We start from the raw sequence: 13,148 nt of genomic DNA, 5'->3' as shown, positions 1-13,148 counted from the left end.
TCAAGTCATTTAACCTTTCTCAAGCTTTCTTTCCTTATCTGTAAAATGATAGCACCTATTTCCTAGTGTTATGAAGATGAATAAGATAATACTTGTAAATTGTTTTGCAATGCACTATATAAATTTTAGTTATTGTTATTGCTATTATCATTGTTATTATATAAATACTATATATAAATAGATATTACATATAAATATAAATATGATTATATAAAAGAGAAAATTTTAAGAGTCTTAGAGAAATCCACATCAATATAAGCCTGAAAATGCAAAAGTTAAATATTTAAATGTGTTAAATATTTAAATAGATTTTCAATATCATCAGTATGAAGATTCATTCCAACACAGTTTATCATAACATTCCTATCTACTCCCATCCATCATGTGTGACTTTTAGCATTGTCTTTCCCTAAATTTGTCCAACAAATGTTGGGGAAATGGCCAATATTCTGGGGTCCTTCACTTTCTTCTGACATTTCCAAAGTAATGGTACCTGCCATTTATCTCTAGCTCTTGCCACCTAAATAATTCATCTTCTTTTTTTTCAATCATATACTTCTTTGATGAGATCCTTTACTCCAATTCTTCTTCATAGTACTGTGGTTAATTATTTTAGACTGGTGTCACCTAACATATGCTTCTCAATTGCCTCCTGAATTATACTGAATTTTTAGTTATGATTTGTAGCCATACAACAATACAAGCATACTAATGGTATTATGTTTGGAGTCATTTAAGGATTTCTACAATTTTCCACAGGTGATCCATTCCACTTTTCCTCTCCTATTTAAGTTGAGGCCCCAATTATTGTCCATGTCAATTCTTGTATGTTTTGTGATACAGTAAAGAACTACTGAAATGTTAGGTTAAGAGGTATATTGTGTTCAGACCTAAAGAGAAGTAGTCCTACTGTATTCTGTACTGATCTATATATCTATATCTATATCTATATATGTGTGTAATATTGTGTCTGACTATGGGTGTCACATTTTAAGGAATACATTAATGTGATGGAGAAATTTTAAAATAGGATAACCAAGATGAAAATTAAAGTCTCAAGTGATATATCCATCAGTTGAAGGAATTAGAAAAGAAAAGCTTTAAGTGGCACATTATAACCATATCTGGATTTTTTAAAAGCTGCAAACTGGAAAAAATCAGATAGTCTGCTTGACTCTATATAGCATAACTAGGAGAAAAAGATGACTTGCAAAAAAGTCAATTTAGGCCACATTTAAAGGGGTTGGAAAGGGAAGGTAGTTTTCTAACAATTAGAAATATCCAGAAATGAAGTGGACTATTTTAAGTGTTACATGTAATCTCACCGGAGGTCTTTATACACAGGCTGAATGACCACTTATCAGGTATGGAGAGAATTCTTATATATATATATATATGTGAGTTAAACTAGGTGGCTCAGTTCCAGCTGAGTCTGAAGTGAGGAAACTCATCTTCTTAGGTTCAAAGGAGAAGAGATTTATTCTACCATATCTTTTAGTATACAATTTGAAAAACTATGCAACTATGAACTCAGAATATTTTATATCTTTTAAGATTATCATACTGATTATCATTAAATTATCAAAGATAATTATTCAACATAATCTTTTGCTTCTGATTTTGACAAATTTGAGATTACACAGATATTATAAAACATAAAAGAACTCATGAAGTTTGGCATAGTACCTGGCATATAGTAAGAACTTAATAAACATTTGTTGATGATGATAAATTGATTGACTTAAGCAATGACAATGAAAAATTGACATTCTAATTTATGTGAATGTTAAGCCATAAGATTTTCAATGTTTTCAAAATGAGAGAATGTACCTCTTGTTGTTCAATCATTTCAGTCATGTCCAATTTTTCATGATGCTATTTGGGGTTTTCTTGGTGTAGTTTGACATTTCCTTCTCCAGCTCATTTTATAGATGAGAAACTGAGGCAAACAGAATTAAACCACTTGCTCAAAGTCACACAGCTAGTAGTGTCTCAGACCAGACTTAAACTCAGAAAAATGAGTCTTTCCTGAATTCAGGCCTGACACTCAATCCACTATACCACTTAACCTGATACAGTGTACCTTTAGAAGAGAATTAATAATAAAACCATGGTAAGGACCTATTCTCTGATTCCTATTAATATTTTGATCCTGCTTTCACTATCTCTTTCAGACTAAAGACTCATTGGCTAATTTACTTACCGGCTCACTGGCTACTTTAAATAGAACCTAGATTCCAAGGATGCATATATCTCTGAAATTTTCTTTCTGAGTTACCATGCTACATGAGTTGCAAGTGAAAAACAGATGGATTTTTTTAATAACAAAAAGCCAGTAAAGATGTTGTAAGCAACCATTCTGCAGAGTAATTTGAAAATGTGATCAAAAAATTAACAAATTGTGCATACCTTTTGACCTAGCAATGTTTCTACTGGGCTTACATCCCAAAGACATCTTAAAGGAGGGAAACCCACATGTGCAAAAATGTTTGTGGCAGACCTTTTTTGTAGTGGCAAGTAACTGGAAACTGAGTGGATGCCCATCAGTTAGAGAATGGCTGAATAAATTATGGTATACGAACGCTATGAAATAAGCTAGGGTATATGAATGTTATGGAATATTATTGTTCTATTAAAAATTATCAACAGGATGATTTCAGAGAGGAGAGACTTACATGAACTGATGCTAGTTCCAGGAGATCACTGTACATGGCAACAGCAAGATTATATGATGGTCAATTCTGATGGCCATGGCTCTCTTCAACAATGAGATGATTCAGACCAGTTCCAATTGTTCAGTGATGAAGAGAGCCATGTACACCTAGAGAGATGACTGTGGGAACTGAGTGTAGACCACAACATCGCATTTTCACTCTTTCAGATGTTGTTTGCTTGCAGTTTTGTTTTCCTTCTCAGGTCTTTTTTTTCTTTCTAGATCTGATTTTTCTTGCTCAGCAAGATAATGTATGGATATGTACCCATATATTAGATTTAACATATATTTTAACATGTATTGGAATACCTGACATCTAGGGAGGAGGTGGGAGAAGGAGGGGAAATTTTGGAACAGAAGGTTTTACAAGGGTCAGTGTTGAAAAATTATCCATGCATATATTTTATAAATAAAAAGCTACAATTAAAAAAAAAAGATGTTCTAAGGAAGTAATGATAAATTTCAGCATAAAAATCTTATTGTGATTGAAAAGACAACTTTTTAAAAAATAAAATGATTAGGGACAACTAGATGGCAAAGTAGATAGAGAACCAACCCTGGAGAACTGAGTTCAAATTTAGCCTCAGACACTTAATACTTACTAGATGTGTGATTCTGGGCAAATCACTTAATTCCAATTGCCTCACCAAAAATAAATAAATAAATAAAATAAGGTTGGGTTTGTTAAAAGAGTTAATCTTGTAAAAGTTCTAGGACTGATCTCAACTGGTAAAAGAAATGTTATGAAATCTAAATTTGAGTAGCATTTTGATGCAGGTTGAAGCTAAAAAAAAAAATACCTATAAGGAGGTATTTCCTTAAAAGAAATAGAAACTGCTTCTTTCTAACTGAATTATATAGAAAAGAAGAGATTTAAACTATGTTATCACAAAACTCCCTTCTAGGCACCTTTCATCAACAAGTTGTTCAGGTTTTATACTGGTTATTTTAATATCTCCTATATCTATTTAGGAATCAGAAGGAATTGTAGACCATCTTAGCTGATATGGAGGGTAAACTAAGTTCATCCTCTTTGAATAACCTAAAAAGATAAAGTAAGTGAATAAGCTTCTAGTTACTGAGGCAAGGAAAACCTGCCAACTGTAAAATTTTGGAAGGACTTTGGATGCCAAACTGGCTAAAAATCCAGAACTGATGTCCAAAAAGCATGGACTAGACTCAGGAGGATCTGATTGCAAGATATGGCTTCAGAGTGAATTAAAAAGTTTTCCAACTAATCTTGTATATCATGGAAAATAATTCCTTGTATATAAGTGACCTAAATGCCTGAACAGACTACAATTATTTTTTAAAAGAAATTTCTAATCCTTGTTAATAATTCTATTGAGAGATTATTGTGCTCCATTATCAATCATATAAGATCTAAATATCCAAAGAGTCATAAATAAATAACAGTAAGATTCCAATGATAAATATGATTTTTTAAATTTCCAGACTTTGTTTTCTAAATAGAGATAAATATTTTCTTTGCTCTCATTATATAATAATTTTTTTTTAGATTAGCCTGTGGTTGAAAGATTACATTGTTGTTTTCAACTATAGTATGATTTTTATTTATGCATAAGATATACCTTGTTAAAGGAGAAACTTAAGAGTGGCATTTGGGGAGGGGGGGATATTAAATTTGAGATTAAAACCCTGCATTTGAGTTTCTGCTTTGCTGCTTTCTACCAATATAATCTTAGGAAATTCCTTTACCTTTTTGGACTTTGATTTCCTTAAATAAATAACTAATGATTTTTAAGATCCATTCCCATCTTAGGACTTGCAATTCTAAGAATACAAAATAGAAATTTGGCTTAAATTAGAATTAGCAATATTAATCCTTAATTAATTAAGGAAACGAATAGAATAAAAGTATTGAAAGACCATATCATTAGACCTCAATAGGCCTACTGATGCTACATACAAGTATTTTATCCATGGAGTAAAGCCCAGTAAGTCATATAGTCTACATACATTCAGATGTACAATTTTCAACACTAAGATTTCTATATTCTCCACACCTTCTTCTATCTCAACTCCATACAAGGAGACACTTCTCCCCTTTCAGTTTATGGAACCCATTTTTATGAACAAGCTGCTTTTCTGTTAGCTATAGAGTTTGAGCAAAGGTTGCTGCTAATGCCAGTCTATTTTTCCAGTTAGGCAGGTTTCTACCTCAAAAGCAAAGATTAAGGGAGATATGGAGCTCACTGGGAGTCTCTTCTTCTTTCTCTGCCTAGGAGGGCACATAGATAATATTCTCTGTTGAGACCAAAGATCCATAGATAATGTTCATACTAGAGCAAAGAAGAAAATTGAGTTTAGCCAGTCTCAAAACCATGTTACTTTGTGTAAGCATATTCAGCTTTCTGAGAATGGAATGGAGTGTTCAATTCAATTTAACACATGTTGATAAAGCACATGCTGTGTGTAGTACACTGTTCTGGGTCCTCCTGGAGATATAAAGTTTTTATGAAAGTAAATCTACACACATACACGGAACTTATACTCTAGTAGTAGATAAAATACAAACATAAGTGGCCAGTGTTAACAATGAAATAAAGTAATAAATGTTAGGTTCATTAAATCAGTATAGAACATATGAAGTTCAAGGTAGGAAAAACATTTGTGATTGTGAACAATCAGGGAAAACTCCATAGAGAAAATATTTGGAATTTAGTAAACATCTTCAGCCATGGTGTCTGGAACATAGTAGCACTTTAGTAAATGTTCATTGATTTCTTGATCGATGAAGAAATGGGATTCTGAGCAAAGAGAAATTCATGGTCAAAAACAGATGCAAGGAAATTAAGAGTAAATTGTAGATTCTTTCCACTTGACAAAAGATAATCTAGTTTGGTTAGGGTATCAAGTAATAATAGCTCAATTTTACATAGTACTTTAAGGTTTCAAAAACATTTTCCTCAAAACAACACTGTGAGATAGATAATGTGAATATTTATCCCAGCTTTACAGTTAAAGAAACAGAAACATCAAAGATTAAGATATTTGATCATGATCACCTAACTAGCAGGTACACATGAAGAATTTGAAACCAAAGCTCCAAAAGGGAGAGAATCTGGAACTCAAAGTTTTTAAAACAAATGTTATATATATATATATATATAGTTTTGCATGTAACTAGGAAAAATAAAATACTAAAAAGAAAGAAATCACTAAAACAAACAAACAAAAACAGATCTCCAGCCTGGCTACAAGTGCAGGGGATCATCACAAAACACAATCCTGCTGCTCCATAGGTTTTAGAGTCATATTAAGATAGAGATATAACTAAATTGTGGGCAGTGCTGAATGTCAGGCAAGAAGTATAAACATAGTCAGTATGTAGTAAGAATCTTCTGGAGGTTTTAAAGTTCAATTAACTCTTTCAACCCATACATTTGTTATTGATCTCTTTTTTACCCAATTTGGAGTTTTCTTGCAAAGACAGTAGAATGGTTTGTCATTTCCTTCTCTATTCCATTTTACAGATTAAGAAACTGGGGCAAACCATTAAGTGACTTACCCAAGGTTACACAGTTAGTAAATGCTGAGACCAGATTTGAACTGAAGAAGATTAGTCTTCCTGTTCTAGGCCCAGGACTGTATCCTGCTCTGCAAACCTAGATATCTTATGCTGTATATATAAGTGAGCAAACAAATGCAAAAGGGGATATAAATATAGCATATACAAAAATGTATGTATACTATTAAAAAAACCTATAAATAATAGTTCTCAGTTTCTTCCTATACAAGCTTCTTTCCTGTTCTTTTCTGTATTTTGAAATCATTGTTTTGTTAATGATTTACAGTAAAATACAATAAAAGCTTACAATAAAAAGAAATTTGGGTTTTTGGTGGACTTTTTAAGTCTGGCAGCATAATGTGTCAAGACAATGAAGGTGGCTGTGGAATACACTTGACTGTTGATATTTAACTATGGAATAGTTAATTACATTTAACTACAGAATTGCTTGGAGCCTGAATAGTATTTACTGAAGCAAAAGAGATGACCTTTGATCTCTTTCTATGCAGGTTATCATTTACTCTTTTCAAAATATTTCAGCCTAAATACTTACCTTTGGCCAGAATTCTTATGCATTGTACATTTTACCTGATGTGGATGGTGAGCCCTTGCTAAATTCCAAGGTAGATAATTGCTATTGGAAAGTAAAACAAGCATGAGCTTTGATGGCAGGATGATAAGAAAAATGTATCAGATTTTTTGTTCTAATAAGGAAATGATTAATTTAACTCAAACTGATTTTAGCTAACAAATTACTTTTAATATCCAAACATATATCTTTTTAAAAATTCATAATTCTCTGCTAGTGTCTTAAAATAAATCATTATTATCCTATCTCCATCTGTGTCTGTGTGTTCCCTAATTATTTCTTTGACAGGAAGACAGAATGTGTCTCAGGCACTCAGTTTGGCTAACATTTGTTGTTGAATTATTTGGGTTCCTTATTTTGTGGTACTCATTGATAAGACAATAATATAACCATGCAATTACAGACATGATTTGTTGCTCTCCACATTCAACACCAGTGCCATATGTGTCCACAATTGTTGGAAGCAAAAATGATCAATTGATACTGAAACTCTAACACTGATTGTTAGCAATAAAAGTATTCCCTGGGTGAACAGCCATAATAAAAACAGGCTACTATTCAGGGTCCATCTCTGTAGCACTTTTAAAGGTAATTGCAGCATCTGTTTCTTGAAGTAGCCAGAAACCAATACAAGCCTTGCTTCTATTGCAGTGAATGGCAAGAGATGCTGAGTAAAGAGTGAAAGGGTTTTGAACACAACTATACAGGAGTGCACCAACAGGTCAGAAGTGAAGGCAGAAACAGCTGCTTTCTCAATAGACTCATCAGAGTTTCTCCATGCTCGATGCACTTGTCCACAAGCTGCCAGGCGTGGACTATAGTGTTATTTTTGGGCTGTGGGAACTTCACTTTTAAAAACAAATGGGCTAGCTTAACTAGTAAGTGTCAATCAAATCTGTTGTGGGAAGGGGAGGAAGATTTGAAAATTTTAATGAGGCTTTTATTTTTTAATTTAATTTTTTTTACTCTGTGATCACTGTTGTCTGCCAGGTTCAATTTACTTCATTCAAGTCAATGGAATTGCAAACACATTTTATCAGAGTGCTTTTTCCCCCCTTTTCGGCACATTATAATAGCACTAACAACAATCTCTGATCTTGAGTGTAGATTTACAGTTTTCTGGCAACTATGTACATGCACATATTGATACCTGTGAGAATCCATTTTACTGTATTCATAGATCCCATATAAGGACTACTTGTCAGAGAATTCGAACAAAGCTAAGCACTTTGTTTCCCCCTTTTGCCTTGTAACAATTCATTAAAGAATTTTAACTTAGGGGAAAAAAAAGAAGAGAAAAAAAAATAGGAAGAATGGGATTCTTTCTCTTTCCTCAACAAAATTTGTTGCAAAGAAATAAAAAATATGTCAGAATGATCTCTTAGGGCCTACATTCATATTTTTCTGTGTAAACTAATGCAATGCACAATAGAGATGGGCTCCGATGGTTTGAACTAAAAAAAAAAAAAAAACCTCCAGGATTTCTAGCTAACCATGAAACCTATTTCACATTTCATTGGTTATGTGAATGAGCTGTGAAAATACTTTCCTGTTTCTCTAAAGTATCAGGACATAGGTTTATAAAGCAGTCATTCTCATTGATTGCCAGATATAAAAATGATCAGCAGAGCTAATTTCAAAGTGGTGAGCCCAGCATGTCATCATAAGCTCTCACAAATATGTTCTCAGTCGTTATCAACACAGACTCCTAAATCATAGACATAAAACATCTACCTCTTGTTTACAAAATACACTCTATATAAAGAAAAAAAAAACAGGAAAACAAGCTTTCCCAGCACTGTCAAATAAGTGCAGAACTAGCTTTTACAAATTGGAAGGAAACTGCTTTTAATATTTCTGGAAATTTGTACAAGGACAATCTATTTTAGCACAAAATATAGACCATAGATATCCAAAGCAAATTAAAATAACACTCAGGGTCTGACATATCTACAAAATCCAAATGGCAAGGTTGAAAGAGATCATTTTTCTCTTTCATGCATTTTATTTCATTATTTCAAAGAACCACAGTAGGTAATGAAGTTAGGAGCTTGATAGCAGTCCATCAGTAAAAAGAAAGAAAGATATAGTTTGAGAGCTTGTGCAGAAAAGGCTTGCTCATAAATATGGGTAAAGGAGAAAAAAGAATAAGAGCATGTAGAAAAGAGACCTTTTTTTGCTCTCCTGAACATCATTGTTTCTGCATGGGGAGAGTTGTGTTAGAAGTCCTAAGTGGTCAGTCACAAAATGTGGCATTTCATTCTAACTGCCTTCTATATTTTACCTTCTCAGAAAGAAGTTCCTCTCTATTCCTGTATTCCCTGTTATAATGCAGTTTCTTACTTAAAGGATATCCCAAATATATTTTAGAATTTTAATCAGATTATTTAAGTGCTTCTTGTAATTTCAATATTAATCAAAATAATGCCTAATAGTATCTAAAAGTCAAATAATTGATTTTAGAATTTTAATCAGATTGTTTAAATGTTTCTTATAATTCCACCATTAATCAAAATAGTACTTAAAAGTATCTAAAAGTCAATCAAATAATTGATTTTAGAATTTTAATCAAATTATTGAAGTGTTTCTCATAATTCTAGTATTAATCAAAATAGTACCTAATGAAATCTTAAAAATCAATCAAATAATTGATTTTATTTAACTCAATGAATTAAACTAAATATAACATTTATGAAACTGGGGGCCATTTTATATATGTATGGATATGTCTTAAATATTTACTATTGAGAGAAGAGTATTTTTATAATGCTTCTAAAAAATCTCAAAGGTACAAAATGTTCACAAAATAATATCACCGGTCCAGAGGTAGAAGGGATCTCAGAAGGTGTCTAGACCAACATCCTCACTTTGCAGATGAGAGCACAGAGAAATTAAATTGCTCTCAAGGTCATCAAGTAGTAACAAGTGCTGAATGACAAAGGTAGAATCTGAATCCATGTTCTTTGATTGATCTTTCTAGGCATTGCCAAAACCCTCTCTTTGTATCAAACCACTGTTTGTGCAAGTCAAGATGTCTCCCCATGCACCCAATCCCCAATCCCAAGCTATCTACTCCAATTTATGGAATACAGAGTATCTGAACTTTTGAATCATGAAAAAAAAGTATCGGAGGGGAGGAACAAAAATGCAACTGTTTATCTAAGGTTTAAATTTTTTTCAAGGCTGACTTTAACACGTATAGCATCTTTTCTTACCTTACCTCAATAAATATTCACATAAAACATAAATATAACCAAAGGTAATACATGTAGATGAAATGAAGAATAAGCAGAGAAGGTATATACAGTTCTCCAAAACTGGAATTTCAAATTGTGCTCCATCTGAACAATTATCGGAACAGTCACAGCATCAAGGCAGGCTAAAACAAAAGAACACCAAACCAGAAAACATTCCCTTTTCTGAACTCGTAGGCAGTTTACTTTCTTCAAATATTTATGTTTCCTTTTGCCAAGACATTGTTTTGGAAAAGGATCTTCTGTAAAAGGTGGCCATTGGTAGAAGACTGAAGAATCAAATAAAAGCTTTCAATATTCACCCGGAATGTACATCCCTGAAAAAGAGAGTGAGTCATATCTTTTTTTTTCTCTTTCTCTTTCTACTTTAACCTAAGGATGTCATACTGATGAATCTTGCTCAAACCTCAAAGGAGAAAACTCACTGGTAACATTAAAATATGTATTTTTGAAATCCCAAACAATTACTTTACTGTTTCTTTTAATATTTTTTTGGTTTTTTTCCCCCCTTCTTGGTCTCCACCCACCTCCTCATAATACTCTACCTTGATTTCCTCCTATTTTTCATCCTGACACACACACAAATGATGGTTAATATCCTTTCTAGAAATTGACTCCCAGTTACATTTCTCTTCAGGTAATAGCTTGGAGTAGGCAGGCATGGGACCATAAAAATACAATCTTTAATCTTAAGGACTTCCTGTTCAGGAAGGAATAAGTGCAGACCAAATGGCACCAAGTGAACAATGTGACCTGCAATGACTTTTAGTGTGAATAAACAACCCTGATTAAGAGTTACATTCTGCTAGAAGGATTCTCAATGTTTCTGAAAGAAAAATAGTCATCTTGCTTAAACTGAAATTTCAGTTCATTTCCACTGGAATCAAGTGAAGCTTGTTCACTGGGTGAATACAGCAGAGTGTTGAATTTCCTTTCCTGGGTTAGAGAAACACAATAACACTGTCACTAGTGACCACAAAAAAAAAAAAAAATTATACTTAGGTCCAGCTGCTACTTTTCCTTACATCCTCTGTGTTCCACGTTTTCCTGGTTATTTTTTGGGGATAATATTCTTAAATCTTTTCTTTAGGCAGAACAATTTAGGCAGTACAGAACAATTCCTGGTCATGACCCTGTCATATATCTATGAACTATGCACTTTATCATATACTCTGGAAATCTGCCAAGTTATGGACTTCCCTGTTTGCTTTTTAATTTTTTTTTCTCTCTCTCTAGCTAGCCAGGCTCATCCTCACTTCTTTCCCTTTTTTTTTTTCTTGAAGAGAAAAAAATTTGTTTCTCTTCAAAGAGGATTTAAAAAAAAAAAAAAAAACAATGGAGAGTAAACTACCTCAGGAATTAAAAATGACATTTGTTTGGGTATTTTTTTTATGTCTAACTTTCCATTTCCTACTAGTTCAGCCTCTTCTGGAAATCCAACACATATCCCTCTATGGGAAATATTTATTTGCATTCAATAAATATGTCCCATTCTACAGGTAACTTTTCTTAGTAATGGAGTAATGCTGAAGTAGAACTGTAGAAGAAAAGTATGAGGAATAACTAAATATCCAATGTTTCCTCCTTCTTAAAGAGAAAGGACTTGTGGGTTTCAGGGATGATGAAGTACATTTAAGTGTCAGTTCTCTGTTGTTTTGCAAAAACTCATAAAGCTCAGGATATTTGACTTCTTAAACAAAAATAAAGTAGAAGCCTTTAAAATAAAGTAGAATAATTTAAAACAGTGACTTATTTAGAATTTGATAAGAAATTAAGGTGTTTTTTTAATTTATCAAGGGCCCCTTTTTCAAGTTAGTGAAGTCTGCCTCCCTAATCATAATGTTTTTAAAATGTATAAAACAGAACACATAGGATGGCATGGGGCCAATTATATGAAAAGTTATCAAAATATTTTTCCAAGTTCACATACCCCAATTTAGGAATCCTTTCTTTAAAAAAAATTTTACTGTGTTCTTCATGTTAATTATTAAGTAACTGGTGCTAATTTATAAGAATATCTGTGTTTCAATGGACCCTTATCTTACCTATGTGACCATTTCCTTAATTGGTATAACATAGCTAGTCCACACTTTCCCATCCTGTGTGATTCTTCTTAGTGTTCATAAATTCTCTATGAGAATCTATGCAATGTGCTGAAGACTTTGCCCTACCATTTCTTAACAGTCTGCAGATAATGGTGGCACAATCAAACTGTGCATCTGCTCTCTTAGTTTTGCTGCAAGATATATCCTACTTCCTTTTGGGATCAAACATTTCCCAGATTTTTTGTCATTTCCTGAATTTGTCACTTAGTACCTTTTTCCCTTTTGTTCAATTGTAGTTTGATTCTTTAGAGATGGCACAGGAAATAGAACTCTAGACTTATAATCAGGAACATCTGAGTAGAATCCAGTCAGAAATTAATCAGATATGTCATCCTAAGTAAATCATTTCATCACCAGTTGTCTCAATTTTCTCATACATAAAATGGGGATAATAATAGTACTTTACTCATATGATTATTCTAAGGATAAACTAAGAGATTTTGCTCTGCAAACCTTAAAGTACCACATAATATCTAGCTATTTTTCTAACTCCATGATTTGTAATCATAGTATAATCAAGAAAGAATATTGGCTTTAAAAAGATGGTTTTCTTTGACAGAATGTTAAAGATTTTAGGAGTTGATTGATGGTATCTACATTCTCTGTATCCTAGCTCCTGCTCTTTAAAAATAAGTATTTTTAATACTTCAATATTTTTACTTTTTTAACATTTTTAATTTGGCATTTTATTAGGAGAAGATTTCTTCTTTTCAGAATCTGTCTTTAGGTTTCCAAATAAACAATTATCTGAAGTTAATGATAAAAGACTTTCTGGCTATTTTAGAAAAGGGTAGACTCTATATTCTGGTTCCTAACCAATGTGCCTGACCTGGCACTATCCTGTCATTATGATAAATTGTATGTCTAATTTATATTTGGAACAGATGGAAGTCTATAAAGGATTATTCAGAAATAAAAATGTTTACCCACCGTAAAGAAATTTCTTTCCCTGTCA

The 13,148-nt window shown here is 32.6% G+C and overlaps 1 long non-coding RNA gene across 1 annotated transcript in view; it reads right to left on the bottom strand.

The window, feature by feature from the left end:
* Positions 1-8,684: 8,684 nt before the first annotated feature.
* Positions 8,685-13,148, bottom strand: part of LOC141560788 (uncharacterized) — a 69,846-nt gene continuing 65,382 nt past the window's right edge. The window contains exon 5 of the long non-coding RNA XR_012487813.1: positions 8,685-10,405. This is a non-coding gene — a long non-coding RNA (uncharacterized LOC141560788). The remainder of the gene's footprint in view (positions 10,406-13,148) is intronic.

This window comes from Sminthopsis crassicaudata, chromosome 3, assembly GCF_048593235.1.
Source record: "Sminthopsis crassicaudata isolate SCR6 chromosome 3, ASM4859323v1, whole genome shotgun sequence".
In the NCBI taxonomy this organism is placed as follows: domain Eukaryota; kingdom Metazoa; phylum Chordata; class Mammalia; order Dasyuromorphia; family Dasyuridae; genus Sminthopsis; species Sminthopsis crassicaudata.
Note: the sequence above shows the minus strand (reverse complement) of the source record. Positions and strands in the feature narration are given on the sequence as shown.